Source organism: Globicephala melas, chromosome 3 (assembly GCF_963455315.2).
Source record: "Globicephala melas chromosome 3, mGloMel1.2, whole genome shotgun sequence".
NCBI classification, from domain to species: domain Eukaryota; kingdom Metazoa; phylum Chordata; class Mammalia; order Artiodactyla; family Delphinidae; genus Globicephala; species Globicephala melas.
Window position 1 is genome coordinate 134,929,411 of NC_083316.1, and position 12,723 is coordinate 134,942,133.

The following is a 12,723-nucleotide window of genomic DNA, read 5'->3' on the forward strand; positions in this document are numbered from 1 at the left end:
TGGTATCATACAGTACATGTCATTCTGCCACTAACCTTTTCCAGTTTGCTTTATGTTTTCGAGGCCTATCTATGTGGTCATGACCTTAATCTTTCTATTAATTATGCTGCCTTGAACTGTAGGATCTTACAACTGAAAACGCTCCTTGGGATTACCCAGCTCTCAACTTTCACATTACAAGAAAGAAAACTGAAGGTGCAAAAATGGCAAGTAGTTGGCCCAGCAGGTCAGTGGCAGAATTGGGGTTGACCTCAGATCTTTCCACCCTGACTGGGAGCCTGGCTGCCTTTCTACCCCCTCGCCCAGTGCCCAAAACACCTCCCGATTCTAAAAGGTTAGTAACTTTATGTGTTATCCTTTCCTAGGGACATCTGCCTTTAAGAAACAAAACAAAGATAAGCAACAACATTCAACAACAAACTGAGTGGTCACCATTTTATGTAATAGGGATTATTCTGCCCTTAGAAGTCAGAGAGAGATTCTTTGGGGTGAGGGGAATGGTTGGCGGGAACGCTAACAGTGGTGGTGTTGGCAGCCAGGGCTGGAGTAAACTTTCTAGTATCTCCTCTCCCTTCTCCTCCAAAATAAATAAATAGGAAAAGAAAAGGCAAATATAAACAAAAAGCAACTAGGTCATCATAAGATAGGTTCTGCCTTCAGCTCAGGAAGGAACTAATTAGTGGTTTGGATTGGTGATGGTATTGTTGCAAATATTGTTAAGGTAACAGAATGTTATTAGATTTTTTGTTGCCATAGAGACAGCCAAAGCACTAATAAGCCCCTTGCCCTGCCCCCATAGCGAAGGAGACCTCTGCTGGTCAAGTCCTCTGGTCCATTCCTCTGCCATTAGGCAGGACCCCATTAACCATCCTGACAGGTGAGGACCTTTTAGGATTTATCTAGATAAATGACTTCAGACTTTCTGGAGTTGTTATAGTCAAGCACTGTGTCAGAAGTGGTGAGGATACAAAACCATATAAGATACATACTTTTAACCTCAAATTAAATGGCATAGATGGGTACCTCCCCAAATTTTATACCGAAATGTTTGTAACAGTGGAGGAGCAGCAACAATGTGAAGCAGCCCTTCCCAAGCTTGGAATTTTGGTCACATTTGGGATTTTCACATACTATTTCATGCAAATGCTGGAATCCACTTCTTAATATAAATATGTTTGCTTTAATGTCCACATTTACGTTCTATTAACCATTTTTTCTCCCCAGTCTTCTAGTAAAATTGATGCTCCAAGAAGACACCCTGGGTTGACCAGTGACCTTGGATATCTTATATGTGGATCCCAGCCTGGATCTTTGTGTACTCAAGTCTGAGAAGCATGGATTAGCCAGGAGTTGGCAAACATTTTTTTTTTTTGTAAAGAGCCAGACAGTAAACATTTAGGCTTTGTGAGCCATACCGTTTCTGTTACAAATACTCAACCCTGTCTTGTAGTGTCTCAAGAGCAGCCACAGACAATATACAAATGAATTGGATGGCTGTGTTCCAATAAAACTTTATTTACAAAACAAACAGATTTGGCCCATGGCCTGGATTTGGCCTGCAGGCTATAGTTTACCAACTCCTGGGTTCGACAATAAATGCCCAAGAGATTATAAAAGGCAAATATTTTCAGCTGGGACAAATAAGAAAGAAGAGTGGGAATAGAAATTCTGTTGATCATTGAAGGCTACACAGTATTTCAAAGAGCAGAGAGGACATGGCAGCATTATTAATAGAGGGCCAGTATAGACAAAAGTGAATATTTTTAAGTTTACGTATAGGTAGGGGACAGGAAGTACAATAAGTAAATCAGTTTGGCTTGAGGAAGGAACTCATGTCCAAGGGAAGCATTCTAAAATATCAGGGCTGGAAGGGACTTTGCTGATTATTTGCTTCTCATTGTATTTCCCATTGATGGGGAAATCAAGGTCAAAAGAGACCCCAGATCTGGAAAGAAGCTGAAGAGTGGTGTGCCTTGAATACTAAGGTAAGGGATCTCTGTTGTGCCAGGTACCAGCTAGTGATGTTTCAGCATTTCATCATTTGAATGTTTATTCATTAATCAACTTCCTACATATCTTGTGACCAGATGTCCCAAGAGAATTTCCTTTGAGATGGAGTTAATTCTCACCCATTGTATACCATTGTGAACTACCCTGTAGACATAGTGACAAGACACACCTGGAGCAATCAACAGGACAATTGCCAAGGATCCAGAAACTTTAGCTTCTCCTCCTGCTGTCAACTTGCTCTGTAACCTGGGCCAAATCCTGAGCCCTCCTCTGGTTTTCCCCTTGGTTAAACAAGAAGCACTCATTCTTGTCCTTCCATCAGAACTGGTGACCTGTTATTTTGTCACTACTCTGCCCCTTTCTCCCACCACCAACATCAAAGTCATAATGACCAGAGGACCCTGGAGTGGGAGGTGCCACAACTTTGCGTGACCCCGATGTTCATTCACTGATTTGTTTTCCCACTAATTATTGACCACTTCCCATGCACTGGTTGCTGAGGATAAACAATGAACGAGGTAAGCAGGCTTCTGCCCTCACAGAGCTCACATTCTAGTGGTATGAGATGGTGGGGAACATAATGTACAAGTCAACAAATAAAAGAATTTCAGCTGGAGATAAGTCCTGTGAAGGAAATTGAAAAAGGTATTGTGATAATGACTAGAGGGGCTCTTTTGGCTGGTCTAGCAAGGGAAGACCTCTTTGAGGAGAGACTGAAGGATAAGAAGAGCCACCGACGGAGCCTTCTGGGCCAAAGGAAGAGCAAGGGGCAAAGGCCATGAGTGTGCACTGTTCGAGGTACAGAGGGAAGGCGTGTGTGTCTGCAGGGTGGTGGGTGAGGGGAAGATGGATGGTAGACAAAGATGAAGAGGTTGACAACATGAAATTGATGAGTTTTCATCTGGGCAATCCAGTGACTCAATCTGGTTTATATTTTTAAAAGAGCATCCAGGCTGTTACCTGGAGAATGACTTGGAGGGATTAAGAGTAGAAGTAAGATAATCAACAAGCCTTGTCCAGGTGGGAAATAATGGTGGTCTAGATCAGACAGTAGTAGCCATGGAGACTGAGAGAAGTCACTGGATTCAGGATATATTTTGGAAGCAGAAGAAACAGGACCTGTTGAGCGATTAGACGTAGGCATTTGGGGTCGTGCTGGTGGTGGTACTAGGTGAAGGGAAAGCGGAAATCGAGGATGACCTCTCGGGTTGGGGCTTGAACAACCAGTAAGTTGTGGTATCTTTTACATTGTTTGTAGAGACTGGAATGCTAGTTTTGGGTGGGGAGTGTGGGGAGTGTGGGCAGTCGGTTGGTCCAACATGGGTGTGCTGAGGCGAAGATGCCTGTGACACCTCCAGGTGGGGATGTGCCGTTGGCAGCTGGAGATATATTCTTTGTATGTCTCCAGTCTTAGAGGGTTAGTATTCTCTCTAACACCCAAACAGCAATCTCGTGAGAGTTGATTTGCTTGACCACACATTTTATATCTCTTCCCTGGAATGTCTGGGACATTCTGTGAATGTCTGTGAATTCCATGGATCCGTCCTAGATTCTACATTTCGCCTCCACCAGACATCCTGCTCCCATCTCTGCCCAACCCTTTGCTACCACATGACTTCTCTCCTCATCCTGCTTGGTTCCAGCATGGACGCATTTAAGGGACCTGATACATAGTGGCAAAAAGCTCTTCCCATCAACAGCAAAGGCCTATTTCCCCACATTCTCACCAACATCGGGCAGTATTATTTGCCAATTTGATAGGTGATAGATGGTGACGCGTTTCAATTTGTATTGCAAAGATGTGCTTTTAAACAATAAAGCACTCTCTCTGTGTAAATTGCAATACACAGAATCATTCAAGTGTTCACAATCACGATTAATTATTCAGAAATTTCAGGGTGCAGATAATAACAGTGGCTACCATTTGTTTGTTGAAATCCCTCAGTGTACCAGGCACTGCAGTGGTGGTACCTCTTTTAATCCCCATAGCATCCCAAATGTTGTACATGTTATTATCATCTCTCATATAATGGATGAGGAAACTGAGGCCAAGGAAAATTAAGTAACTTGTCCAAATGGCATAGCTGGGAATCACACCCCAGGTCAGGGAGAGTGTTCCTAACCATTGCCTGCGTTCCTTCTGCTGTCCTGAGAAGGGGGCCAGCCCAGGACTGCTCCTCACCCAGGATGACAGCATTAATTGAACTCCTTCTGGAAATTCTTATCGCTTCTTAGCCTCCCCTTCTAACCTTTCTGTTTTCTCTTCCCAGGTTTCTAGATCCTTTGGGGGGTTTACTTCTCATTGACATCTGATCATTATAACTCTCTCTGATCCTCCCTCAGCAAAAACATCCAATTCTACAGAGTTCTATAGAAATAAAATGGGACTGAATAACCTGTAATACAATTGGACCAAGATGATTTTAAGCATTGTTAAACAGGGTTTGAGAGCACACAATTGGTGATGTTTGTGTTTGAAACCCTGGCAATCTGAGGCTCCTTAATAAATTGGGTATAATTGGAGTTATTGGGTATCAGCCTTTTAAAGACTCAATTCTGATGGCCAAATGCCCTTCCAGGTAGACTGGACTCCCGCCAGCTGCTTGAATGTGCCCACTTCACATGATGATGTTCTTTCAGGCCTGGAGAGCTGCAATCTTGATCCATTGGCCATCAAAGGCAAATGCTACAGGGGAAAGAAGGGGGGCTGTCAACAGAAGAAATTGCAGCCTCAGTAATTTGTGTGGAAGTGAGTGACAGAGCATGACTACCCCACTTACCTCTTGGGGGTGATGAAAAGTTATGAAGTGAGTGTGTATGAATGTCAGACCTTTTAAACCCATGTTTATTGCCAAATCCTTCCCTTCTGACTCTGAGTCACTGTTCCAGCCACCTGTTTCTCACAGCAACCTGAAGTCCTAAAATCATGGGGTCTAGGATGTCACCCTAATTCCTCTCAAGGCATAGCTGTCCCTTTCGAGTAGAATGAAAGTAATATCATGGCTGATAAATCAGGAACAGAGAATTAGAAAGATGGGCTATTTGAAAACCAAAACTGCCTATTATACGCTCTGTCTTGGAAACAGGAAGAGGAAGATAGACTGAGAGGGGACGTTAGTTTTTAGTAACTTTTTTAAAACTAACAACAGAGGAAAAAAGACCAGAACCACAAACAAAGTTAACATTTCGTACTTCAGAATCATTTGATCGTTAAAAAACTCCCTAGTCTTAGGAGGGGTTGTCCCTAGATAAGTGGTTCTGTTCTGAACTGGGTGAACATGGATGAAATATAGGGTCTCTTCCCCAAATCACTCCTCCTCAGTATCCCATGATGATGGAAATCCCCGGGGTTAACTTTTGCTTCCTTTTGGCTAGAGTTAGGAATCTCATTTAATGCATTCCACTACTGTGTCTCAGTTTACAAATGAGCTAATTGAGGCAGGGAGAAATAAAACAATTAGAGCAAGTTCATACAGCTGGTAAACCACACAGCCCAGGATTAGAACCTGGATTCGTTTGATTCCAAACTCTATCACACCAGTGGGCCCAGTATGTATTCACTCTTTTAGGATTGGGTACCTTCTCTGTCAACTCCGTTACATGGTTCACTAAGCAAGTAGCCAAGAGCTCAGACTGTGATGGACTTTGGGGTCAGGTGGGAGTGGGTTTGAGTCTTGACTCCATCACTGATTGATCAGTTGTGTGACTTTGGAAACCTAACCTCAGTCTACTCAAAAGGAGTCTAGGCTGTGAGGATGAAGTCCAACAAAGCATGTGGTAAATATTTCACAAGACTATTTTAATATTTTAAAACTATATATTCTCTAGTCATGAACAAGCAATGACAGAACCGAAGAATAGACAACAGTGATCAGAACAGTAACTAACACTTACTGAGCGCCCAGGATGGATTAGACACTGTGCTAAGTCCTCTCCATGTACTATCTTCATTCGTTCTCCTAACAATTTAATGAGGTCTGTACAGTTAACAACCTCAGTGCACAAAGAAAAAGCACATCCAGCTACAAGTAGAGGAGCCAGGAACTGAACCTCGGTGGATGGACCTGGGAGCTTGTGCTCACCACCAGGAGGTAAGCTTGCATGGGCCTTCTTGGGAAATTGGAAGGAGGTGGTGATACTTAGGGAGGGTACATAGGGGGCTTTGGTCCTGGGGGCAGCACGTGGGCTTTGGGCATTGCAGGGCGGGGAAGAAGGTGACAAGAACAAGGGTAAGACAAGAAACCCATGGAATGGGGAGTTGGGTGTTTGAAGCAGCTGTCACCTGTAAGATGATGTTGAGGTAAAGCGACTGAAGCTGAATTCCCAAAGTGAATCTATTGGATCTACTCTTTCCTTAGAGATGGTCTAGTCCGGTGGTCCCTTAGAGTCCCCCAAGGGGTGGGTGGATGGAGGTTGTGGGGTGAAGGCTTAACAAATGGATCTTCAAAACCCTCTTGTTTACTTCAGCCATAGGAATTCCACTTTTTTTCTTTTTTTCTTTTGAGGTACAACTTAAATGACATAAAGCACAGGAATCTCAAAGATAAAGCTTGATGAGTTTTTATACATGTATACATCTGTGTAGCCACTACCCAGATCAAGATAAAGAACACTTTCTGCACCCCTGGGCAGGCTCTGTGCTGTCCCCTCCCAGTCAGTATCCTCCCCAGAGGTAACCACCTACTTGATCTTGCCTGTTTTTGGACTTCATGTAAATGGAATTACAAGGTTTATCCTCTTTTGTGTCTGGCTTCTTTTGCTCAAAATTATATCTGAGAGATTCATCCACGTTTTTGTGGGTAACAGTAGCCTGTCCTTTTTTGTTGCTGTGTGGAATTGTATGACTACACCGCGATTATTGATCTTTTCCACTGTTGATGAACATTGGCGTTGTTTCCAGGTTTTGGTATTATGAACATAGCTGCCATGAACATCCACGCACAAGTCTGGTGGTGGACAAATGAACGCATTTCTGTCGAGTGTATACTCATGGATGTATCGTGGGGTGGCTGCGTGTTTAGCTCTGGTGGGTAGAGCAGCTTTGCTTTCGAATAGATGTTGCATAGAATGGGGAATCCTCATAAGGTTTCACTTGGGGAAAGGGTGTGGTTGCTTAAATTTTTTTTTTTTTAAAGAAAAAGTTTAAACTCCTCCAGTGTAATCCTCTGCATTTACAGATGCAGAGACTGAGTCTCAGAGAGGAAAGTGATTTGCTCAGACTCAAACTGCAGCAAAGCCACGTCTAGAACCCGATTACTAGACTGAAAATGTCTTATGGGTTTTTGAGCTCTCTAACATGGGGGCTAAATATCACTCAAACTGGATGCTGGTCAGATGTGGAAAGGACACCACAATTTAAGTCAGAAGCCCTGGGTTCAAGCCCTAATATTGTCACTACACAATGTGTGACCCAGGAACGGCCTTCACCATGCCCTCCGATGAGACGTCCCTTCCTGCCCTGCTGGACCTCGGCCTCTACGTAGTCCTAGAGAGCAGGACCTCACAGAGAGGCACTAAACCACGTATCCTGGCACCACTGCAGGAGAAATGTCAATCTTCCACGTGTCTGTGTTAGTCCACTGTCCCTTTAAAGATTGTACCTGCCTCTGTGTCTTCCCTGACAGGTCCATGGGAAGGCTTGTCCCGGTTAGGTCCCAGCTGCCTCTTTTTTAGGAGTCAGTTCACGACTAGTGGCAAAGCATTCTGGGAAACAAGGAAGATTGCAATGAATCCTCCTTGTAATGGAGAGAGTGACGGGTTTACACCTGATCTCGGGACCTCGCTTCCACCCAAGCTCCTCACACAGTCAGTCCTCTGAGGGCTATAGGAATTGGGTGGAAATAACAGCAAGGGTGGGCACTTTCTTTCTTTCTTTCTTTCTTTTTTTTTTTGCGGTACGCGTGCCTCTCACTGTTGTGGCCTCTCCCGTTGCGGAGCACAGGCTCCGGACGCGCAGGCTCAGCGGCCATGGCTCATGGGCCCAGCCACTCCGCGGCATGTGGGATCTTCCTGGACCGGGGCACGAACCCGTGAGGGTGGGCACTTTCTAAGTGTCAGCCTCTGTTCAAGGCTCTACCTGTGTTAACACCTTTAGTTCCCACCGTGTGTCATTGAGGGAAGAATAGTTGTTATTCCCATTTTACAGGTGAGACAATCAGAGAGATTAAGTAACTTGTTCAAGGGTCAGCCAGTGAGCGGAAGAGGGGGATTCAAACTCCAGAGCCCATCCTCTTAACTGCTGTCCTCTGCTGCTTCTCCATTTTCAGATATGATGTTTATTATTTTTGCAATGATCATAGCTCCTATATTATTTCCCATTTCATAGATGAAGAAACCAGGGTTCAAAGAGTATTCACAGCTGCCCCAGGTCACACAGCCAAGCGAGTGGCAGAGCTGGGACTTGAACTCACGTCCGTCAGACTCTACAGCCTGAACCCTGCCTTCCAGGAAGGGGAAGGAGTGAGAAAAGATAGGAAAAGGTAAATATAGGGGCCCGGCTTGGAATCCCTCACCACAGGGCAGGTGTTCCCCAGCCTGTGATGTTTGGGTCCATTATCTTCAAAAGGATGAGTTTTGTTTTCATGGTTTGGAAATTCCACAGTAGGACACAAACATCATGAGCAATGGCTCTGCCCCAGCTACACCCACCTCCGCTCTTGGCCAAGACTGCTTTCAGGATGTGACAGCAAAATCTTGCCTCAGAGTTGGAGCCTGCAAAAGTCAGGGCTCCCCTCTGGGTCTGGGGAATAGGTGTTTCAGGAAGTGGTTTCATTCTGAGTGGAGAAAACTGCTGTCCAAACCCCATCTCATGCCACATTTCAAAATTCTGCTTCAAGGTGATGGTATCGGTGTGCATCCCTGATGAGTAACAGGCACCAAGTGATGGAGCTGGAATCGTTGTTTGGTGGCCACCAAAGGCTGGGGAAGAGCTGAGAGGCTGGCATATAATGAATTAGGCATTGCCTGGTTTCCTGACCAGCATCACCATCAACTGATGCTCAACATGCAGAGCTGGCCTTGAGGGAATCCAGGATCAGTGTGACAATAACTCACATTTATGGAGCACTTGTTATGAACCAGGAGTCAGGCTGAGTGTGATACACACACCATCCACCGAATGCTCAGACAATACTGTGACATTGGTTTTATCGCTCCTGGTTGAGAGATGGGGAAGCTGAGAGTTTAAGTGGCTTGCCGCAGGGTTGAGCCTGGATCTGAACCTAGGTCAGACTCTATGTGCACAAACTGAACACGTGCACCTTGACTGCCGTGTGGAGCATAGACTGTACGGGGGCAAGGGTGGAGCTGGAAGACCAGTTAGGAGGTGACTACAGTAGTCCAGGTGAGACAGATGGATGCTCAGACTAACATAGTGTTGGAGAAGTATAGTTTATTTACAGTATTATATTAGTTTCAGGTGTATAACTTAGTGATTGAATATTTTTATAGATTATACTCCATTTAAAATTATTGTAAAATATTGGTTATATTCCCTGTGCTATACAATACATTCTTGTATCTTATTTATTTTATACCTAGTAGGTTGTACCTCTGAATCCCCTTCCACTATCTTGCCTCTCCCCACAACCCTTTCCCACTGGTAACCACTAGTTTGTTCTCTGTAGCTATGTCTGTTTCTGTTTTATTATAGTCATTTGTTTTATTTTTTAGATTCCACATATAAGTGATAACATACAGTTTTTGTCTTTCTCTGTTAGACTTACTTCACTAAGCATTTAACCCTCCAAGTCCATCCGTGTTGTTGCTAATGGCAAAATTTCATTCTTTTTTATGGCTGAGTAATATTCCATTGTATATATGTATCACATCTTCTTTATCCATTCATCTGTTGATGGACATTTAGGTTGCCTCCATATCTTGGCTATTGTAAATAGTGCTGCTATGAACATTGGGGTGAACATATCTTTTTGAATTAGTGTTTTCATTTTCTTCAAATATATACCCAGGAGTAGAATTGCTAGATCATATGGTGGTCCTATCTGATCATACACTCTTGGTGTGAATCTTGGTTTAACACCTGACTTCACCACTGGACTCTAAGTGCATGAGGACAGGGGTGGGGCTGGTTTGCTCACCACTGCATGCTTCGTGTCAAGCCCAGGGCGTGGCACACAGTAAGAGTGCAACACAAAATTGTTGACTGAGTGAATGAGCAGGTGTTTAATGCAGTGAATAAATGAGCAGATGGCTTTCCTTTTGCAGAGCAATGCAGGCGCCTCTGAAAGGTTGTTTGAAAGGCAAATATAATACCAAATCTTATTCCATTTACTTTAATTACAGTACTAAGGAGGGGGAATAAATCTTGCCCTTGAAGTATATTAAAGTCATATTTTAAAATCTGGATTGTCTCTTCCACTCACTTATTTTTTAAAATGATAATTTCCTGATAAGACATAAATAAGTTCCTGACGTGGCTCCACCACTAACTAGCTGCTGATTGTAGACAAGTCAGTTGAACTCTGCCTGTCAGTATCTACCTTGTATGGGTCGTGGGAGACTGTGAGTTGGTGGTGTGAAAGCACTTTGAAAGCAAGGTCTTATTTATAATCCATTCTTCTCAGCCTTGTTAATAACAAGAAGGAACAGGCTGTGTGCCAGAGAGAGTTGAGTTGATTTGCAGGGCTGGAGGATTGAGGCCACAGAAAGAAATGAAAAGGAATGAGATTGGTTGAGAAATACTTAAGGTGGGGGGATAAAGGGGAGAGGGGGCCAGAGATCATGAAGGCTGGGGGTTTATGTCTACCAGGCTAAGCAAAAAGGGGGAGGGGACTGATGGTTTCTGAGCTGGGGAAGGTGACCTGAATAGAATCACCCTGCTGGCCATATTCCCATATGAGGGAAGGAAAAAGAATAATCCCCCTTGGCTGGCCCTGTGGTTACAAAAGAGTGATGCTGGGCGTCCCCCAGGTGACCTTGGCTGCTCAGGGCTGCAGCTCTGCAGGCAGGTCTAGGAGGCTGCACCCTGCCTGGCAGCCATGGGAGGGCAGAGCACCAGGTGAAGTCCACTGCCCAGCACAATCTGGGTTCAGTCACTGGGAGTGGGCAAGGAAGCCCCCAGGCCCAGATCAGGAGCAAAGCCAGAAAGGCAGAAGCAGGAGAGGCCCGCGATACAGGGCCCTGGAGCCAGGCAGGGAGTGTGAGGAGTAGGCAGCTCAGAGGGGGCATCCTGGAGAGCCCTGCCTGGGTAAAGGGGCAGTGGCTCCACAGCAGCAGGTTGCTGGTCCCCTGAAGGAATGGGGCTCCGTCATTGCCAGCAGGCTTTTCCAGGGAGCCTGGTTTGTTGTTTTTTTTTGCGGTACGCGGGCCTCTCACTGTTGTGGCCTCTCCCGTTGCGGAGCACAGGCTCCGGACGCGCAGGCTTAGCGGCCATGGCTCACGGGCCCAGCTGCTCTGCGGCATGTGGGATCTTCCCGGACCGGGGCACAAACCCGCGTCCCCTGCATCGGCAGGCGTACTCTCAACCACTGCGCCACCAGGGAAGCCCGAGGCTGGGTTTTTAATGTGGAACCATGCTTTTGGAGGAAAAACAAAAACCAACCAAACAAAAACACCCTGCAGGTCCAACAGGACTTCTGATGGCTGTACTTGGGATTCCCATTTGTGATCCCATTTGATCCCTTCCCTTCCCCCTCCTCCTCCTAGGGAAAAAGCCCTGCAAACTCAACTAACGAATCCTCTCTCTTTATGAGGGAAAGATAGTCTCCTGTCCTGCTTACACAGAACTGCTGTTGTCAGTTACTTCTCCCCCAGCCCCGTTCTTCTCACTGGAGCATTTAGTAGCAGCAACGTTGGTATTAACTGGAGTCAACTGAAAAAGAGACATTCATTCATTCAACAAACCTCCCTCTAGGTGTCATATCCCTTGGCGCTGCGGACACCTTGGTGATGAACACAGAATTTACATTCCAGGGGGCGAGGCCGACTACTAGAAGTAAACAAACATAAAGTGTCAGCTTGTGATAGGCACTATGAATAAAGATATGCAGGGAGAGGAGAGTGAGTGACTGAGTCAGTTATTTTAGTTGGAAGACCTGGAGAGGCCTCTCCACCCTCCCTCCCTGGCTCGCTCTCAGTGATTTAACAAGATTTCACGGGGCTTCCCTGGCCTCACTCATGGATGCTAACGAGCAGCTGGGGGTTAGCTGAGTAGCTGCAGGGATTAAAAAAGGGTTTCCCCTTCACCCCCTGGCCTCTGAAGTAGGCTCAGCCGCCAAGGGGAGCAGGTGCAAAGCTCAACTCCTGATTACCAGTAAGTATTTCCATTTGCCTGTACAGCTGGAAACATCTGACCCGTTGCGTCTGCTGGGAGGAAGGAGGCTGCCGGCTGCAGGACAGCGAACAGCAGCGGCAGGGGAAGCTCCAGGCTATGGTCATCCATCTCCTGCTCAGACTGCCTTACTCGAAGGGGAACAGACAGACACACAGGACAGGGTAAGTCAGAGTAGGCCTCACTGCACCAATGTGTCTCCCCCCGACCAGGTCCCCCCCACCCCCGACGGAAATCTTGCTATTGGATGGTCTCATTTTTTGAAGGTGAAATTGCATCTTGAAATCTCTTCTTTACCAAGGCAGATAATTGTGGGAGGTGTGACTACTTCCCATCTCAAAGAGAAAAAGTTCTTACCGTGACCCACAAGGCCCTGTGTGAAATGCAGTCCCCACTCCCTGGGTGGACTGCATAATCTTTGGGGC

The 12,723-nt window shown here is 45.6% G+C and overlaps 1 long non-coding RNA gene across 1 annotated transcript; it reads left to right on the forward strand.

Annotated features, from left to right (window-relative positions):
• Positions 1-4,128: 4,128 nt before the first annotated feature.
• On the forward strand, positions 4,129-12,453 carry LOC132597023 (uncharacterized). Its single transcript, XR_009563310.1, has 5 exons — positions 4,129-4,759; positions 5,839-6,101; positions 6,516-6,682; positions 8,336-8,489; positions 12,307-12,453. It is a non-coding gene; the product is annotated as an uncharacterized lncRNA (long non-coding RNA).
• The last annotated feature ends 270 nt before the right edge of the window (positions 12,454-12,723 follow it).